The following is a 15,736-nucleotide window of genomic DNA, read 5'->3' as shown; positions in this document are numbered from 1 at the left end:
CATTTGTCTGATCAGTTTTAAAGGGAGCGTGGATGAAGCAGAGGTGAGAGGGTACAGGAGGGAAGGGAAGAAGTAGCTTTGAAGGGAGGAGGATAGAAAAAGGAGAAATAGCTGTGAGAGGGGAAATTTTGAGGAAAGAGGGGAAGGAAATGAATAAAGGATTGATGTAGGGGGAAAGAAGCGCAGAGAGAGAGGGAGAGAGAGAGGGGGCCCATGAATCTCTCGTCGCATGTTGCACTCTAAGAGGCGATGACTCTACCCCTGTTGCTGTCAAGATAATATTATGAGCTAGTACTTCTCCACCTCTTCCTCATCCTCTCCTTCTTCTTCTTCTTCTCCTTCTCCTTCTCCTTTTCCTTTTCCTTCTCCTTCTCCTTCTCCTTCTCCTTCTCCTCCTCCTCCTCCTCCTCCTCCTCCTCCTCCTCCTCCTCCTCCTCCTCCTCCTTCTTCTTCTTCTTCTTCTTCTTCTTCTTCTTCTTCTTCTTCATCGTCCTCCTCCTCCTCCTCCTCCTCCTCCTCCTCCTCCTCCTCCTCCTCCTCCTCCTCCTCCTCCTCCTCCTCCTCCTCCTTTTTCCGGTTTCGAGTCGTGTCTGTGGATGAAAGAATCGATTCAGAATGCATTAGTGGTCTTGTCGAAACCAGTATGGAACCGACCTTTTACGCCACGACACGGATTTAGGAACTTTTTATTGTTATGGACCTTATAGTTTGGCGGTAAGGACATGGGGTGGGCTTCGTGTAGCGGTGAACAGACTGCCAGCACTAGGACGGAACCCCAGACTGTTTAAGGGGCCCGGGCTATCACATTGGCCTATGATATGCGGAACCCGGGCCATGGTTCTTGGTACGAAACAGGAACACTATCACACACAAGCTGCCCGCGTTCTTGATATTTTAGGCAAACGGCCCACCAACCAAGACACAGCCTAATCAAAATAAACCAAAACAAAATCATGCCGCTTATACCTCAGCCTGTGCTTTGTCCTGGAACTGCATTTGCACTTCCTCTTGTTGACGAAAAGTAAGTAAAAGAAACTAGAGAAAAGCTGAGACGTGCGCGACGGCAACTTTAGAGTCAGAGGTGGTTGCCATGAACCCAAACTATCATAGGCCAGTGTGATAGGGCCTTTACTGCTACTTTGGTGATTTTGATGATGGAAGGGAAGTTCGTGACAAGAGTCTAGTGATATGATTTTAGTAGTAGAAGGTGGAGTAGTAGTAGTAGCAGTAGTAGTAGTAGTAGTAGTGGTAGTTAATGGACATACTAATTCATGATAGAGAAGAAAAGGGTGATAACAGTAGGGAAAATTTTGTGTGTTTCTTTAATAGTACATAAACTCTTGCCTTGATAACGTAAATAGATAGATAAATAGACAGATAGGCACATAGATAGAAATATAGATAGATAGACACAGACAGATAGATAGATAGATAGATAGATAACCAACTAACCAACCAACTAACAAACTAAAAAAAAAAAAAAAATTTACAAAACTCGGCTTACAACCACCTTACAAGTACCCAAGGATTTTCACACTCTTGCTCTCTTCTTGCTCTCTCAGTACCAAGACTAGTTAGCATACCAGTCTTCCCGCTCAGCCTCCTCATAACTGAAATGGGGGAACTTTTTAAACAGTCCTCGCACCCCAACACACCCGGCCACAGCTGTTCTCGGGGGTCTGCATTATTTTCGTCTCTCTCGTGCGTTCCTAGAGGGAGAGAAGGAGGAGGTGGTGGTGGTGGTGTGTGTGCTGAGCGGTCCCCTGTTTGTTTTATTTTTAGCCTCTACTGAAAGTTCTACAGAGGGGGTAGTTGCCGTGGTGTTTTTATTGTTTTTGTTTTAGTTAGTTCCTTTCTGTTTGGTGTGGTGTCTCTGCTTGTAGGGGTGATACATTGCTAACGGCTTCAGTACCATGACACATTCCCATATTCATTCTGCTTACTATTTGGCGATTTTCTGCAGCTTCAGAAACTTATGTAGGGATTAAAATAGTAGAGTCTGGCCATTAATCTTCTGACCTCCATAGATCCTTCCTAATGTCAATAAAATCGTCTGATCACATCCAAAGCCATCGTAAAAATGCGTCCCAGTACTGAAGGGGTTAAGTTTGTGTTAGAGGGGTAAGATATGATGATGTTTATTGGAGTATTTTTATGTAAGGGGAAAACTGGCCAAGCGCAACTAAAAGAGAAAAAGAAAAATGCCCGCTATGGTGTGTCTACTAGTGTGGTGGGCGGTGAAGTGATATCGTGTTAAGTTTGTGTTAGAGCGGTAAGATATGCTAGTGTTTATTATAGTATTTTTATGTAAGAGTGTAAAACAAGCCAAGCGCAATTAGAAGAGTAAAAGGAAAATGCCCGCTATGGTGTGTCTACTAGTGTTGTGTCTATGGGTGATTGTGTGCTAAGAAGTATTATAGTGTTGAGGTTGTGTTAGAGGGAATAGAACATGTTGCTGTTTATTGTAGTATTTTTTATGTAAGAGGGTAAAACTGGCCAAGGGCAACAAAAAGCGTAGAGAAAAAAAAAATGCCCTCTGAGTTGCCAGTCCCAGTGCAGGTTTGAGACAATTAACCTTTTTTTGACAGGGATAAATGTCGTTGCTTACTCATTTTTCTTGCTTGATTTCTTTCTCTTTCATTCTTTCTCTTTCATTCATTCAGCCACTTCACTGCGTTATGCAACAAGTCACATCACCTAAAGCAATGTATGTAGTCTTTATAAACGTATACAAGAATTAGAGGCCTGTACAAGAATAGATTTCGCATTTTCTAGCCTGTATAATGTGTGGCTATGACTGTCAAACGAGAGGAAATGTCCCAGCGTGGTTAGTGGTTGAAGAAATGTGTACAAAATAACAAGGAATGAGTTGATAATGCCTCTCGTCGTTATTATTATTATTATTCTTTTTTTTTTTTTTGTGTGTGTGTGTGTTAGTTTTCATGTTATGGCTTAAAGAGGATACTTTTAAGCTTTTATGTCTCATCGAGAATGGTCTACGTTGGTTATTTATTTATTTTTTTTTTAATATTCATGATAATCCTGAATGGCATCTTCTGCTTTAAGTCTTCTTGTTTAGAGGATTCTGTGCTGCGACTGTGAAATGAGGAAAGAATAGTTCTATTTTAGTTTTCTTATGCAATAAAAGAACTGTTAAAGTAAGAACGATCCTTCTCTTCTGTTTCCTCCTTCTCCTCCTCCTCCTCCTCCTCTTCTTCTTCCTCTTCCTCTCCCTCTTCCTCTTTCTCTTTCTCTTTCTCTTTCTCTTTATCCTCTTCCTCCTTCTCTTCTTCTTCTTCTTCTTCTTCTTCTTCTTCTTCTTCTTCTTCTTCTTCTTCTTCTTCTTCTTCTTCTTCTTCTTCTTCTTCTTCTTCTTCTTCTTCTTCTTCTTCTTCTTCTTCTGCTCCTCCTCCTCCTCCTCCTCCTCCTCCTCCTCCTCCTCCTCCTCCTCCTCCTCCTCCTCCTCCTCCTCCTCCTCCTCCTCCTTCTCCTCTTCCTCTTCTTCCTCCTCTTTCTCTTCTTTGTCCTCTATGTCTAAGTCCACCAACTCGTTCTCCTTCTCTTTCTCCTCCTCCTCTTCTTCTTCTTCTTCTTCTTCTTCTTCTTCTTCTTCTTCTTCTTCTTCTTCTTCTTCTTCTTCTTCTTCTTCTTCTTCTTCTTCTTGCTCCTCCTCCTCCTCCTCCTCCTCCTCCTCCTCCTCCTCCTCCTCCTCCTCCTCCTCCTCCTCCTCCTCCTCCTCCTCCACGTCCAGCTCCTCTCCACCTGTAACAACCTACTACTTCTCCATATCCGTCTGCTCCTCCTACTCACTACTACTCTGTCTTGCTTCGGATTAGCTATTGTAGATCAGCACACAGAACATCGTGAAACCTAGCAAGTCTTCTGCTGTTGAGTTTTTGCACATATTCAGAAACGCTTCTCTCTCTCTCACTGCGACCATTTTCAAAGGCTACAGAACCCATTAGCTGAGTTCTAAAGCGTATTTGTCCTGTTGGTAACGCAGAAAACTTGTTGAAATATCACTAGAGCTACAGAAACATCCATAAAAACTCGTGTCACTTCAACTGGAGCCCTTTGAAAATAGTGAAGGTACAGCGTGGAATTGTTTCAGAATATGAGCCTTTCTTTGCCTTGATCCACCAGCACCTCCACCACCACCACCAAGTATTGAAGGTGCAACGTTACAATAATCATCAGGGGAAAGTATGAAGGGGAATGAAGGGGAGCATATGGCATGGCAGGAGTGTTGGGGTTTAATGATGTGTGTGTGTGTGTGTGTGTGTGTCCGGGCCTTGAAAGGGGACGAGGGAGCTTCATTCCATCCAGGGGCGCTTCCTCGCTCGCTAGTTACCTGCCATTTCGTTGCGTAGTGGATGATGGTCCTCTCTTTGATGAGGTGGAGAATGGGATGATGGTGATGGTGTCTAGGAGGAGGAAGAAGAGAAGGAGGAGGAGGAGGAGGAGGAGGAGGAGGAGGAGGAGGAGGATGCGAGAAAGAGGCTGTGAGAAGAGGAGGAGGGAAGAACATAGTTAAAAGCAAATTTATGGGCGTGAATGTAAACATGTTTAAATAATGAGAGAGAGAGAGAGAGAGAGAGAGAGAGAGAGAGAGAGAGAGAGAGTGGCGGCGAGGGTTAGCTAAGGTTGTCCTCGCTCGCTGGAGGGTGAAATGAAGCTGTCTCGGCGTCTGTGGGAGCTGTAGGTGGTGTAGGTGGTGTTGCTGGTGATGATGGTGACGGGGACACACCTTTCCCTCAGTGACACATGCTCCTTTTCTTGCCCTTCCTTCCCATCTGATGTTTTCTTCATGTTTTGGAATATCGATGATTTTTTTTTTTACGTAATCCACACCATATGTTTCAGCTCTGGCTTTACATTACATTTCCTTCCAAACCGTGACGATAAACACAGGAGACGTGTTCATAAGAGGAAGGACACACACACACACACACACACACACACACTCACACGCCCGGTTGCTCAGTGGTTAGAGCGCTGGCTTCACAAGCTAGAGGACCTGGGTTCGATTCCCCGGCCGGGTGGAGATATTTGGGTGTGTCTCCTTTCACGTGTAGCCCCTGTTCACCTAGCAGTGAGTAGGTACGGGATATAAATCGAGGAGTTGTGACCTTGTTGTTCCGGTGTGTGGTGTATGCCTGGTCTCAGGCCTATCCGAGTATCGGAAATAATGAGCTCTGAGCTCGTTCCGTCTGGCTGTCTCGTCAGAGACTGCAGCAGATCAAACAGTGAAACACACACTTAGTGACATGAACGATCTCTGACACCCAGCGCACGTAATACAGCGCGGGACATGACTGGGAGCAGACTATTGTTTAAGTGTCAATTGGATGGACTCTCAAGTCGGACTCCAGCAGGTGGAAAAGACGAGGATGGATGAAGAGGCTGGTCACGGACTCCCCTTCTCTCACTCCCTCCTCCCCATCTCTCCTCTCCCGCTCTCGTCAGCTGGCCGGGGGACGGGAGAAGGTACAAGGAGGGGGAGACGCTAAGAGGTTTGAATGACTTCTATCTCACCCACTCTCACTATCTATGTCTTGCTATTGGTTACTTTAAGGTTGTGCGTGCGTTTAGTGTAATGTAGTGTGTGTGCATATCGATGAAAGACAAGAACTAATGTAGATACGGGAGATAGAAAGCATCGGATCCCGCTGTGCGCGCGCAGGTAAGTACCGGGAAGAGGCAGGTTCCCGAGTCTATAGCCAGCCAGGCGAGCTCAGTGCAAACTTGTATCTGTGCGGGAGGTGTGTGTGTGTTGAGGCTGCCACGTTTTCGACTTTGTTAATGTTGTTAGCGTATGATATATATCAAAACTTATACATAGTTATATATATGGTTAAAGTGTACATATGTCTTGTAATATAGCAAAATTTTAGTGTGAATAATCCCGTGAGATGATATAAATTTAGAGCGGCATCCTAGGCGTGCGAAGGGTTTGTCTGTCTCTCAAGGTTATCCTCTCGTCTTGGGGCCGCTGAACTTCAAGAACAGGTAAATCCTCTTCTTTTCCCTCACCTAACTGTACCATTACTCAGGCCTAGGTGTGCAAGGCTGGGCGAAAGTGAGTACAGGTAAAACCATGAGACTAATTTCCGGAAGCAGGTGTGTGAGGTGAGATGCACATGTACTGCGTTACAGGTAGACGTTGATCACTACCTCACCTGTCTCCTCTTACTTCCTCCCACGCCTCGCCTCGCTCAGCATGTGGAGTGGTGTTTGCTGAGTGCGTGTGTGTCTGGGAGAACGTGGGCGTGGGTGTCCACCTTGCTGGGTTGAACTGGCGCCAGCTGGGGTGCTTCCTCCCCAGCCGAACGAGACGTGTAGCATTAATGAAATACGCGAAAAACTCTGGAACTTGGACGCCGCGGCAGCTGGAATGTCTGGGAGAGATTGCCGCTCAGTGAGGCGACGGTTAGGAGTGGCCTGACTCAGATTCCTGCGGGAAACAAACACTTGATGAAACTTTTTTTTGTTTTATTGTTCTATGCATCCATTCTGCCTACCCTGAATGAAGGAGTACTGGTGAAAGTTATCTCTGTATCTCACTAAACATTCACCACCACCACCACCACCATTACAGTCATACAAATCTTCTTATCCACGTCTTGTCGAGCACAGGTGATCAGGCATTGTTAGGCAGATGAGGGACACGGTTGTACTCCTCTCCTTACGCGTGTGGTTGAAAGGCAAGCGAGGGAACTGCCAGAATAAGGATTAGCCTGAGTGTCCCCGCTATTGTGAAAGGGACAGGCGGGCGGGCGGGCGGGATCCAAGGCGGTGTGTTGAGAGAAGACCGGGATGTGTGTTCCGTATAGTGAGTGTGCATGACATTTAGAGATGCTCGAAGTTGGTTCTCGTGTAAAAAATTGATGAGCTTCTCCGTTTTTATTTTTATTTATTTCATTCTTTTCATGCCATTGGTTGTATTGCTTTTCTTATTCATTCATTACTTTTGTTTTAATTTTGTCATGTAAGAATTGGGTGAGTTCTTTTTCTGTATTGAATGGGTATATTTTTTTCTTGCCATTCATTATATTTGTTTTATGTAGCTAAGTGTCGTGTGTGTGTGTGTGTGTGTGTGTGTGTGTGTGTGTGTGTGTGTGTGTGTGTTACTAACCTGAAAATGATAATGTGACGTTGACTTAAATCCTCTTTACTGAGAGAGAGAGAGAGAGAGAGAGAGAGAGAGAGAGAGAGAGCAAGCAGAGGCGATTGACTGACTAAAGCACACCTCCTTCCCTTCCCTCCTCCCTACTGCCTCACCTACTCCTCCCTCTCCTCCGAGTCTTCCTCTCCCTCTCTCACTAGCGATGGGTGGAGGGAGTAATAGGCTACCTCCCAGAAAGTCTCCTGCCAACTCCATCACGTGATCTACTGCCTGTCCGCCTTTCAGTGCTCTCACCTAGCCCACACCCAGCGCCGGACGATTACTGAAGGGATGAAAGGAATGAAGGGAAAAATGACATTAACCCCCTTCAGTACCATGACACGTTTTCATATTCACTTTGCATAGTATTTGATGATTTTATACAGCTTCAGAAACTAATGTGTGGATTGAAATAGTGAAGACTGTGGCCATTAGTCTTCGGACCTCCATAGACCCTTCCTGATGTCAATAAAATCGTCTCATCATACCCAAAAATCAAGGTAGAAATGCATCCCAGTACTGAAGAGGTGAAATCTTACTGAAGTGGGTTGTGCATTTCATATTAACCCCTTGTATACCATGACGCGTTAACATATTGATTGTGCTTACTATTTAGTTATTTTATACAGCTTCAAAAACTCATGTGTGGGATTAAAATAGTGAAGCATGTATCCATTAATCTTATGACCTCCATAGATCCTTGCTAATGCAAATAAAATGGCCTAATCGTACACAAATCTCAAGGTAAAAATGTGTCCCAGTATTGAATGGGGTTGATTGACAGGGATGGCTCCTTGTAGTTTCTGGCGTTAGTTGAAGCTTTATATTCCATTTGTTTTAAGATCATGTGTAGTTTGTTTTAAGATTATGAGTAATTAGTTTGTTTTAAGATCATGTGTAATTAGTTTGCTTTAAGATCATGAGTAGTTTGTTTTAAGATCAGGAAAATAAGTGTTTTTTTGTTATTAAGGTGGTGGGTTGATATTTACTACTTTTCATGTATCAAGAGAGCTATTGAGTAATGTTATCTGTGAATGGCGATAGGGCATTCATTAGTAACTGGAACGGTATTAGTTTGGCATCATTGTTACGAGAAGTGTTTGCTGTTACCAGAGAGAGAGAGAGAGAGAGAGAGAGAGATTATTTACGAGAAACGACATTTTAGGTGGTTTCGACTTTCTATTGTAGGCAAAGACCACTACCGCTCCTCCCTTTCCTCTCTCCTCTTCCTCTTCCTCCTCCTCCGTTCGAAATTGAACACACACACACACACACACACACACACACACACACACACACACACACACACACACACACACACACACGGCCCGGTAGCTCAGTGGTTAGAGCGCTGGCTTCACAAGCCAGATGACCGGGGTTCGATTCCCCGGCCGGGTGGAGATATTTGGGTGTGTCTCCTTTCACGTGTAGGTGCTGTTCACCTAGCAGTGAGTAGGTACGGGATGTAAATCGAGGAGTTGTGACCTTGTTGTCCCGGTGTGTGGTGTGTGCCTGGTATCAGGCCTATCCGAAGATCGGAAACAATGAGCTCTGAGCTCGTTCCGTAGGGTAACGTCTGGCTGTCTCGTCAGAGACTGCAGCAGATCAGTGAATTACGCACACAAACACACACACACACACACACACACACACAGAATCTTATTTGCGGATCATAGGTTAGGTTGAAGTAATCCCACGATCTTGTCTCACTTGTCATTCTAATGGGTTGTTTAATCAGATAGGAGGAGACACCACCAGATAATGGCGAAAAGCATGTAGATGGCGAGCCTTAATTTGTGTATGGCAATCTTATCTTTCTGTGTGTATCTTATCAGCGACTCTTAGTGGTGGAAGTTCATGGGACGGTAAAGTATCGCAAGAGTTCATTGTCTTAATAGTAGAATGAAGGCTTTATATGTATCTACAAAAAAAGAAGAGAAAGGGAATATATTTTGCCACTCCTGCTTTAACCCTTTCAGTATATACCATGACGTGTTTCCATATTCATTCTGCTTACTATTTGCTGATTTTACACAGCTTCAGAAACTTTGTGGGGATTAAAATAGTGAAGACTCTGGCCATTAAACTTCTGACCTCGTAGACCCTTCCTAATGTCAATAAAATGGTCTAATCACACCCAAAACTCAAGGTAAAAATATGTCGCATTACTGTAGGGGTTAATAGTAGAATGAAATCTTTATATGTATCTACAAAAAAGAAGGGAAAGGGAATAGATTTTGCCACTCCTGTTTTAAAGACTGTAGGTGGATTTAGAACAAGTAAACGTGTCTCGAGTGTGATTCGTACTAAACCCCTTCAGTACTGGGACGCTTTCTTACCCTGAGTTTGGGTATGAGTAAACGATTTTATTTGCATTAGGAAGGGTCTATGGTGGTCAGAAGATTAATGGCCAGAGTCTTCACTATTTTAATCCTCCACATAAGTATCTCAAGCTGTACAAAATCACCAAGTAGTAAGCAGAATGAATATACAAACGCGTCATATCACTGAAGGGGTTAAACAGGAAAGGTGAACTAGATAGCGGTTACTGTATAATGCAAGACTTCAAGGTGACATACAGTACAAGCCTTCAGGTGTCATTATACTGTAGTTCCTCTGGGAAGTCTGTTATCTGCTGTATTACATCTGAACCACATGATGGAAATGCTGACGGAAGTAACAACATAAGCGGATTCCTGGACTAATAAGACGCTATTTATTGAGTCAATGCTACCACTGGGGAATCTGACCAAGTGTTGAGGAGTGTGACAAATTGATGGACTATATTTAATGCATAGGGAGAGGAATATCACTCTGCAATGAATAATGTTATGAATAATTAGCGTTTCCGAAGGTCAGATGGAGAGAGACACGTGTACTGGGATGCTGTGACCTCTGACCTCTGATCTAGGAAGTATATTAGTGGAGAGAGAGAGAGAGAGAGAGAGAGAGAGAGAGAGAGAGAGTACAGGAACAGCAAAGAGAATAGGAAAGAATGGAAAAATTAGAAAATCACTGAGATTTATATGAGAGAGAGAGAGAGATCATACTGTGCTTAGTGGTACAAGAGAACGCTGCGCTGCCTCTTCTACCAATAAACTGCAGAGTAGAGTAGAATCGAACCCCACAGTCCTTCTCCTCCTCCTCCTCTCCTTCTCCTCCTCCTCCTCCTTATCTATCTGCTGCTCCCGTTAGAGGTCACCACAGCGGATGAACTTTCTCCAGCACGCTTTGTCTTCTGCGCCTTCCTCTGTCATACCCTTAACAAGCAGGTCTTCCTTCACTGCATCCATGAATAAACCTCTCAGACAGTCCCTTCTCCCTTGCCGGGTTCATCCATCTCTGAGACAAGTCCTGTGTTTGGAATCGCTCTGCTCTCTCACCGTGATTATTTTTCAAAGGCCACAGTGATCATTTGCCGGGTTTTCATTCCTTTTAATGGTGTTGGAATCTTGTTAACTGTGGCAAAAAAACATTCTTCAAAACCTGTGTTACTTTAACCCCTTCAGTACTGGGACACACTCTTATCTTGAGATTTGTATTACGATTAGACCATTTTATTGACGTTAGGAAGGCTCGATGGAGGTCAGAAGATTAATGGCAACAGTTTTCACTATTAAAATCCCATACAGGAATTTCTGAAGCTGTATAAAATCAACAAATAGTAAGCAGAAGAATATGGAAGCGCGTCATGGTACTCAAGGGGTTAATTAGATCCTTTCGAAACTCCAGAGATGATTTGAGGGTTCTTATTCCCGTTAATGATATAGAAATCTTGTCAATTTGTTATTATGATCGTATAAAAAACATTTAAAAACGTATGACTTGAGCTACAGCCTTTTGGAATTCTACATATGTTCTGTGGGTTGTCATTCCTGTTAATGGTGTAGGAATCTTGTTAATTTGTCAGTAAAATTATAGATAACATCCTTAAAAACCTGTGGCACTTCAACTTAAGCTTTTTTGAACGTCCTTAGATTACATACTGGTTCTCATCCTTATAAAAATAATGCAAAAATCTTAATACGTTGTCACTCGAACTGCAAAAAACATCCTTAAAAACCCATGCCAGTCAATTACAGCCTTTTGGAAGTGGCAGAGGTGCGGTGCAGTAGAGTCGCATAATTTGATCCTGTATTGTGATTATTTGAAGCAATTTTAGTGTGGTTATCCCTGCGAGAGGCGCGGGGTGAGATTTAATTAACAATGGTAATGCAGGTAGATTAGACCCTTGCAGTAAATGAGCAGGGAAGGATCCGTAGCATTGCCTTTTAATACATTTAGATTTTACTCTCCCTCGTTGTTTTGATTGTTGTCCGCTTGTGTCTACGTTTATGTGTGTGTGTGTGTGTGTGTGTGTGTGTGTGTGTGTGTGTAATAATAATAATAATAATAATAATAATAATAATAATAATACGGTTTATTAGACATTGCAGCCCGAAGGCTGAAAATTTACAGAAAAGGGGTGGATGTATTTGTACAAACTGAAAAACAAAACAAAACAAAACAATTAAAGACTTAATATTATACAAGAATAACTTAATATTATACAAGAATAAACGAATGCAGTTTGTTAGTGTGTGTTTATTGCCTGTACCATGGCTGGCACAGCACTCTTTTTGTAGCGGTCAGTTCTGGCTCTGATGGGCACGAGTGTGTTGGCGTGCCTCACCGAGGTACGAGGACGCGGTGCAGTGGGGGGGAGGAGGTCACGGTGGCGGGGGTGGTGCAGCAGCCGGCGGCCCATCTGTTCCAGGAGTAGTTCGTGGCGGTCCTGCAGGGTGTTGAGCTTCAGGGCGTGCAGGGCGTCTTGGTAGCTGGTATAGTTGCTTCCCAAGATCAGCCGACACGCCCGTTTTTGTACTGTCTCCAGTTGGCGGCGCTGGGTGAGGGTCAGTGAGCTAGACCATGCAGGGGATGCATATGTGAGCTTCGGCAGGATAAAGCAAGAATACACTCCTGCCAGCTCACCAGCGGGGTTTCCAGGGTCTTGAGTCGCCGGAGAAGGTGTAGTTTGTAGGTCGCGGACTTGACCAGGTTGCCGACGTGAAGTTTCCAGGTGAGCTGGTCGTCAATGGTCACGCCCAGCAGCTTGGCCGACCTGACCACCTGGAGGAACTGTTGCCGATAGAGACCTGGGGGGGCGGGACTGTAGCAGCACTAGTAGAGGTGTTTATGTGCATGACTGTGGATTTATTTGCGTTGATTGTGATGTGGTTGTTTGTCGTCCATGTGTGTAGTGTGTTGAGGAGTGCTTGGAGTTGAGTGTAGTCTGGGTTTGTGTTGTTGAGTGTGACGCCTAGTGTTGTGTCGTCAACATATTTCCATCTGGATGGAGTGTCCGTCATCGCGTCATTGATGAGGAGGAGGAAGCAGAGAGGTCCAAGCTTGGTCCCTTGGGGGACGCCGCAAGTGAGGGGCTTAGAGGTGGAGGCCGCTCCTTGGTACCTGACTACCTGTTGTCTGTCAGATAGGAAGTTTGCCAGCCATGCCACGATGTTGGGGGGGAGGAGCTTGATGCTTTGTTGATCACAGTGTTGTGGTGCACTCAATCAAAAGCTTTTTTGAAGTCAATAAAGGTGAGGGCTACAGAGGTCTTTCGTTTATCGCGTGTGTGTGTGTGTGTAATTCACTGATCTGCTGCAGTCTCTGACGAGACAGCCAGACGTTACCCTACGGAACGAGCTCAGAGCTCATTGTTTCCGATCTTCGGATAGGCCTGATACCAGGCACACACCACACACCGGGACAACAAGGTCACAACTCCTCGATTTACATCCCGTACCTACTCACTGCTAGGTGAACAGGGGCTACACGTGAAAGGAGACACACCCAAATATCTCCACCCGGCCGGGGAATCGAACCCCGGTCATCTGGCTTGTGAAACCAGCGCTCTAACCACTGAGCTACCGGGCCGGGTGTGTGTGTGTGTGTGTGTGTGTCGGAATGGTTTATGAAGTGGTGTGTGTGAGGGAAATGGGAATGGTTTATGGCATGTGTTCAATGTTCATCTAATCTTTCTGTCAATCTTATTTCTGTCCAACCTTTTTTCTTCATGTTTTTATTGTAGGTCATATTTTTGTACCATTTTCTCCCCTTTCTCTGGCTAGTTCATCTATTTTCCATGTGTGTGCAGGGGAGGATCGGTAGCATTGCCTTTTAATACACTTAGATTTTACTCTTCCTCGTTGTTTTAAATCTACTTGTGTTTCCGTTTACCTGTCTGTCTCTCTCTGTGTGTGTGTGTGTGTGTGTGTGTGTGTGTGTGTGTGTGTGTCGGAATGGTTTATGAAGTAGCGTGTGTCTATCTAATCTTTCTGTCAATCTTATTTCTGTCTTAACTTTTTTTCTTCATGCCTTTTGATACATCTTGATTTTACTCCTCGTTGCTTTGATTGCTGTCATGTGTCTCCGTGTACCTGTCTGTCTGTCTGTCTGTGTGTCGGAATGGTTTATGAAGTAGCGTGTGTCCATCTAATCTTTCTGCCAATCTTATCTGTGGCCTACTTTTTCTGTGGCTTGGCGTTTATTGATCGTGTCTTCCTGCTTGTCTTTCTGTTGTGTCGTTTACCTGTTTACCTGCCTCATTTTTTTCTTCAGGTTTTTTTATTGTAGGTCTTGTATTTTGTGCCATTTTTTTGCCCTTTCTCTGGCTAGTTGATATATTTACCATGTGTCTCTTTTATTTTATTTATGTATTTATTTTTGGTTGCTGTACTGTTAGTTTATCATTTATTTTTTCCTCATCTGTTTTTTTATTGTAAGTCTTTATCTCTCTGTCACCTCAACGTTCTTCGCTTTTCTATCTTTCCGTATCTGCTTATCTGTCTGTTACCTCCTGTCCTTCACTAGTCTTTACCTGTTTGTTGCGGCGTCTTCCTTCAAGTTCTAAAGTGTTGTTTGGTTCCTTTTATTAGTGTGTGTGTGTGTGTGTGTGTGTGTGTGTGTGTGTGTGTGTGTGTGTGTGAGTGTGAGTGTGAGTGTATGTGTGATTGCGTACCGGCAGTGAGAGAACAACAACAACAAAGAAAAAAATAAATAAATGCGAGAAACGAAAAAAAACTAAAACTAAAACAACAAATAAGAAGGTAAAATAGACGTGATATAAAACTATTGACCTGAAAAAAAGTGACACCAAACACTCTCTCGGATTGTTTTTAGCGAGTCATGTTACGAAGGAAAAATATGAAATGAGAGTCACTATAGAGAATAGAAGTTTTAATGGAGGTGGATACGACGCACTGGCGGCTCTACTCTACCAAAGGGCTCAGCAAGCGTCTGGTGGGCGGCATCTAGCGGGCGTGACATTTTGCACAATATTTACCCGCCCCATCTGCCTTGGTGTTTGCGAGGGGAAAAGGGGGAAATTGAGAGGTGATGAGTGGTGTGTGTCTGGGGGCGAGGATGTGGTTGGGGGGGATTTTCTCTCTCTCTCTCTCTCTCTCTCTCTCTCTCTCTCTCTCTCTCTCTCTCTCTCTCTCTCTCTCTCTCTCTCTCTCCAGTCTTCCTTATCTTAAAATTTCCTCCTAATTATGTATACCTGCCTCGCCTTAATTAGTGACGTGAACCGTTAATCAATTTCTTTTGTTTAGTACACTGTTTAATTATTATAGTTATTATTATTATTATTATTATTATTATTATTATTATTATTATTATTATGTTGTTGTTATTTTCATTATTATTATTATTTTCATCACTACTACTACTACTACTACTACTACTACTACTACTACTACTACTACTACTACTACTACTACTACTACTACCATTGTCGTGTCCTCTTTATTCATACAAGATCTTTTCATTGACATATATACTTGTACTCATATTCATCCAAACATCCACATTTTTCTGTTTAAATAGTGCAGTTCCTCCTCTTCCTCCTCTTCTCCCTCTCCTGTGAGCAGCACGTGTCAGAATCCTATTACTAGCAACTTCGGATTCCTGCCTTTACATTTATTCCTCTATTTACAATCCTCATAACTTTCTAGCTATCTTGGCCGGTATTCAGAAACGCTTTGCTCGCCCACCACGACTATATTCTAAAGCCACAGAGACGCTTAGCCTGGTTCTCAGTAGTGTATCACCGGTTAATAACGTCGAAAGCTTGTTAATCTGTCAGTGAGACCGTAAAAAAACACCTTTAAAAACCCGTGTCACTTCAAGTAGAGCCTCTTCAAAGTAGCAGAGGGTCAGAATATAGTCCTTAGTTTTAATATCAGCTATTTATTCCAGTCAGCCAGTCAGTGCAGCGGTCAAGTGGCGACTAACTGACTGACTGACTGATTGGTTGGTTTTCTGTCACTTCACGAGGAGGTCCTCTTCAGGGTGAGGCAGCGACGTGGAAACTCAACGAAATCCAATATTTATTTTGAACTGCCTCTTATCCTTGGCCGAGTGAGGGGAGTGGCGTGAGGGGAAGGGAAGAGGAGGGTTGTTGAGGGACAGGAAAGAGGAGCAGGGTTAGGTATACGTGGTGGTGAAATGTGAAGGAGGAGGAGGAGGAGGAGGAGGACTACTACTTTAGAGGGGTGGGCAAAGACGAAGGAGAGGTGGAGGATATGGGGA

At 43.8% G+C, this 15,736-nt stretch overlaps 1 protein-coding gene across 2 annotated transcripts in view; it reads left to right on the top strand.

The window, feature by feature from the left end:
- Positions 1-5,730: 5,730 nt before the first annotated feature.
- Positions 5,731-15,736, top strand: part of LOC123512999 (multiple PDZ domain protein-like) — a 945,060-nt gene continuing 935,054 nt past the window's right edge. The window contains exon 1 of one of the 2 annotated variants that reach the window (XM_045269789.1): positions 5,731-6,009. The gene's annotated coding sequence lies outside the window, so the exon portion shown is untranslated. The remainder of the gene's footprint in view (positions 6,010-15,736) is intronic. The other variant, XM_045269790.1, reaches the window with a different exon arrangement.

The sequence above is a fragment of the Portunus trituberculatus genome, chromosome 35 (genome assembly GCF_017591435.1).
Source record: "Portunus trituberculatus isolate SZX2019 chromosome 35, ASM1759143v1, whole genome shotgun sequence".
Lineage (NCBI taxonomy): Eukaryota > Metazoa > Arthropoda > Malacostraca > Decapoda > Portunidae > Portunus > Portunus trituberculatus.
This window is presented reverse-complemented; position numbering and strand designations above follow the sequence as displayed.